Source organism: Pygoscelis adeliae, unplaced genomic scaffold (genome assembly GCF_000699105.1).
Source record: "Pygoscelis adeliae isolate BGI_AS28 unplaced genomic scaffold, ASM69910v1 Scaffold386, whole genome shotgun sequence".
Lineage (NCBI taxonomy): Eukaryota > Metazoa > Chordata > Aves > Sphenisciformes > Spheniscidae > Pygoscelis > Pygoscelis adeliae.
In genome coordinates this window covers 572793-577668 of record NW_008824940.1, presented here as the reverse complement: position 1 = coordinate 577668, position 4876 = coordinate 572793, and positions in this window count along the sequence as shown.

The window sequence follows — 4876 nt, the reverse complement described above, 5'->3', positions numbered from 1 at the left end:
CCCAGCCACTCTGGAGAACGGTATCAGCCAACTGTACCAAGCCAAAACCAACAGTCTGCAGTTTGGCTTGAGGAGCTGATTGTGTGGCAGCCAAAATCAATTTGTAAGGTAAGCATGAAAGAAGTGGGTTAGACCCGGTGTAAACAGATGTTCATAAATGAGGGATTGGGTGAGGGATTTAGAGTCTGTAGTGTTATTTAGGAATCAGGCCTTGATTTAGGAGCTAACTGCAGATGGAGATAAGTTATTTTGAAAGGGTCATGGAGGTTTCCCTAATTATGTATTTCTAGCCTTAAAAGTATGGGAGCTGGAAAAAAAACCCGTAAAAGAAAATTACTGAGGTATACCCTTCATTTCTGCAAGTGATTAAGTGGAAGCATAAAAGAATGGATGGAAGGGGAAAAAATAGGGATTTGGAAGGTATAGAATAAAAGAAATTACATTTTTGAGAATTTCAGAACTTAAGTACTTCACCTCTCTCCCCACTGTCAGCGGTGATCACCAAGAACGAAATGATTCCTTGCATATGGCAAGTGAAGGGAGTGTAGAAAACGTTGTCAGTGTCATTTAGTGGGATTGCTATCAGCTGATTTACTGCAGATATATTCCTGATACAGTAGCCGCTCCCAAAGAGGAAATGTGATGTTTGTTAGCTTGTTAGTAGTTAGCAAATGTGTGTGTATTATTAACATATTAATGTTTCTCACTGTGTTACTCATTGAAAATTTGACACACCAAAAATCCTTTTAGTGCAAAGTTACAAATTGATAGCAATGTTAACTTGGCTGCATTGAAGAGTAAAGCATAGAACAATGTGCAAAGGACACACCACACAAGAATTTGATTCATAGTTGAAAAGAAAGTCCTTCTAAAGCCTTCGAACATTAGAAAACATACACCAGTTGTGGAGTATTGGAATTTAACAGATGTGTATGTAATATTCAGTATAGCATCTCCAGTGGGACTACTATACATCTCAGATAGTAAACCACATCTTCTATTAAATGTCGTTACTTCTCCCAGCCGAAGTGCAGCATAGTTCAATACAGAACAAAAGCTGTTTCCTTACTTTTAAGTAATTCCTGGTGCAGCCTGCGTGGTTAAAGTGTGACTGTGAAACAAATGTAGTTAATAATGGAGGGAAGCTTCTAAAGATGAAAGCAATATGTTATGCCAAAAGAAAGAGACTGAATCAAATAGGGAGTAAACTGATCTAGAGGGAAATCCTTTACTAGAGGTTAATGCTAGATGATAGCAACTAAGGCAGAAAGTGGGGTTATTAGAAGTTATTTAAGAAACAGACAGCATGTCTAAAAGCCTAAGGGACCTGCAGAAAATTTTGGAAGACCTCATTTCACCTTGAGGAAAGAAGGACACAGGGTTGAAATATTTCAATTCAGATGAAGCAACAACCCCAGATGGGATACTTTGTGAATTCTGTAAGAAGTGGTTAAGTCATTGGCTTATTTGGCATAATAATTTAAAATGTTTCTAGGAAATCGACATTTTCCAGGCAGCATGTGAGAAGCAGAAGAAAAATGCATCTGGAAAACACTCTGATTTTACTACATGGATGAAGGACATCTGAAGGAGTTACTTGCAACCCCGAAGACAGAACCCGTCCGTACCTGAGTTGGTCACCCTCACAGCAGAGGCAGTGGAGGCAGTCTAAAGTTAGAGGAGATGAATCCAGTCATAGGTACCAGTAATTTCCTTGGCTACTGTGTGATTTGGCTCAGCACAAGGAGTTTCAGAGGTTAAGTTAGACTTCAGATTTTGAATGCACAAGACTGCTAGGTTCCCCATAGCCAAAGCTGGAAATACTGCTTTGATATTTACTCCGGTGTGCTTGTTCAGAGCACTTGAGTACACGTGCACATGGACATATACGCGCAAAACCAAGAAGTAGCATATACAGAGCCGCAGTTCTCTGATAGAGCTTACACATATGCACAAACGTACCCTTAACACTGCCTTTGAAAGAGGTGCTAGACTCTCCTGGGGAAGTTGTTCATTGTCCAAAATTACCTTGCTGATTGCAAGCGAGTTGTAAAGCAGCATTAAGAATACCCCGAGTCTGTTACACTGCCTCGTTTGTGTCTGTGAGGTTGGAAATGAGAAGACACCTCTGTAAATCTGTTCTTATTATCCACCACTCAGATGGCAACTGTACCTAAGGCTTACAGACGTTAACCAAAGAGGCATCTGTGCCTGAACAGCTCACTGTCCAAGCCTGTGAAACCCCTCGGCCCAGTTCAGTGCAGTCCTCTCTATAAGTTTTTAAAACTCTGTATACTAACCCTGATTTTTGTGTCTCACTGTGTATCAGTGCTGACACCCTTTATTCACACCAAGCCTGGCAGTGGATGTGTTGATAAATCTCTGTATTCAACTCTCCTTAAGGCTTCTGTTCAGCTTTCGGAAAATGGCATTCTGGCGAACGACAAGATGACAAGACTTGCAAATATGTGAGAAGTTGCTCTTAATAAAAACAACAAAAGTCTGCGGTTGAGCGGAACAGCGTGCTGGTGGATTGACAGCTCACTGCTTTCATTTCCTCTTCAGCCTCTGAGTACTGCTGACACTGCCGTGCTTTAAAGAATAATGCCCACAGAACAGGTTTATATTATGAGATTATTGTTTACATGCTCAATGTCATCTATCAGATCTGTTTTGCCACCTGCTGGAACTGATTTAGGACCCAACACTCTCCACCCTTTTATCTTGGTAGGGCTGCACGCCTGCACAGTGTTAGGGAAGCGCAGGAGCCACCCACGGAGAGCAACCTGCGGGGAAAAGCTGTGCCCCTGACAATATGCTTTCCAGCAGTGACCTAGCTGTTGTATTGCAGCATCTGACTGCTTAGCTCGCCTATACTCTCTGTGTAGTAAATGGATGATTAGGATGATCAGAACACAGGGACACAGTTTTTCCGTGTTCATGTCTGCAGTCCTAATTCCCTTGCTAAGAGATTTAGGACAATCTGTAAGTCTGCTCAGTACTTCCAGTCAAAAGAAGAAGCAGTAATCAGAGTTTTAATACGTATGCTGGAGTTTAATTGGTCTGGTCTATATGTCTCAAGATACTGGGAATTATTGCTTAATCCTCATCACTGGAAGAAGGGAAGCAGACCCAATGAGGATTAAATGCAGTAGCCAATAAAAGTCATACTCTATTAAAATATTGCAGTTATAAATGAAAGACAGCCTTTCTGGATAGCTTTCCTTGTGCTTTTACAAATGTTTAGACAATCTAATCTACCTTAGATTAGACATTCTAATCATATTTAGAACAACTATTTTCAGTGAGACCCTTATGAACTGTACTGTTAGTTAGCATTCTTGGCCCAGGTTAGCAATGGAAAATATTTCCTATCTGATTTGGCTGTATTTGTAAGTGAAAGACATGTAGAATCTATTTTGCCTTTTGAAACTTTTTTGATTTGCAAAAAATAACAGGGTTCGTAATGTATCAGGAAAATTGCCTGTGAACATTTATGTAATTGTCTTTGATGTTACTCTGCAACTCTTTGTAAGCATTTTATGTATAAATAGCAACATATTTTACATATATAATTTAGGTTTATAGAGCTAGTTTTCTGCAGTATTATAAACAGGCTTAAATGTCTGGGGATATAGTCAAAGCTCTGCCATTCAACCATGAAACCAGAAATTGACAGACCAGCAATAGGCCATAGGAGCTACATTTATATTTATATGTAATTTGAAATGATCTTTCATATCACAACGTTGCTGTTTCCATCCATCCCTTAGAAGAGCGAGGAAAGGAAAAATGATCCCATATGAATTCAGAAGTTCAATATTTTGGCAAACTGGTACTACTGATGGTAAATCAGAATTCTCAGAAAGGACCCGAGAAAATAAATTCTCCGGGAAATATATGTGTCCTTTGTTAAAAAGGCACTGTTGATAGGTGCAAATTGCAGATTGCTTCATACAAAATCCTATAGGTCGCTTTGGAAAATGGTATTCAAGGCTTAAATGAAGACAGAGTGACAGTGAGGACCTTGTGGGACAGTTCTGTGCAGACAATGAAATGTATGTCATTGTTTCATCCCTTATTTGAATGGGACTATCCACTTCTTAATACATTCCTCTCCTTTGTATCATCTTCTCCTGCATTTTAAAACAGGTACTAGAGTATTTCAGCCATTTCTTATCCATAGTTCATGCAACAACAGAAGATTTTGAGCCATCCTTCATATCCAGTGTTTGAGAAAAGGCTGGCAGCACAGATCTAGCTTGAAAGTGGAGAGAAAATAGCCTTCTTTCATGGTAGAAACATTTTGGGTCAACACTGAGAAAGAGTGACTCTGAATGTATTCAAGAAAAAAAAATCTTGTAAGTATTTTAAACTGATTTTAAGAGAAACAAATATTTCTGAGCAAAATAATTTTCAGAAGTGTTTAGAAAGAATATACAACTCGGTTCCTATAATTTCTTTTCATATTTAAATGTCTGCTTTATTCAAAAGTCCTGGTGATGCTAAACAAAAACTAGAACTTCAATACACAGTGTATTGAGTGATGGTGACTGTTCAGTTTGAGAACAAGGTAGCTCTGCCCTAATAATTGCAGCCTGAAGGACACTTCCTGATAAGGCTTAAGATGAGAGTTGTTGATGTTATTGCCATAAGCCATAACCGTGGGCTCATCACCTTCCTTACACCTCCCTGCAGCCTTCAAAGTATAAATTTACAAACACACTCTCAGAATTTTAGATCAGAAAGTTCCTAAATATTCTATAATGCTTGTGCTTTTATTAATTGGTCAAATTTTTCTTAATTTTCATGAGATACATCAATCCCTCAACCTCTACATTAATTGCAAAGTTGGAATTGGAAAGGGGACCTTTCC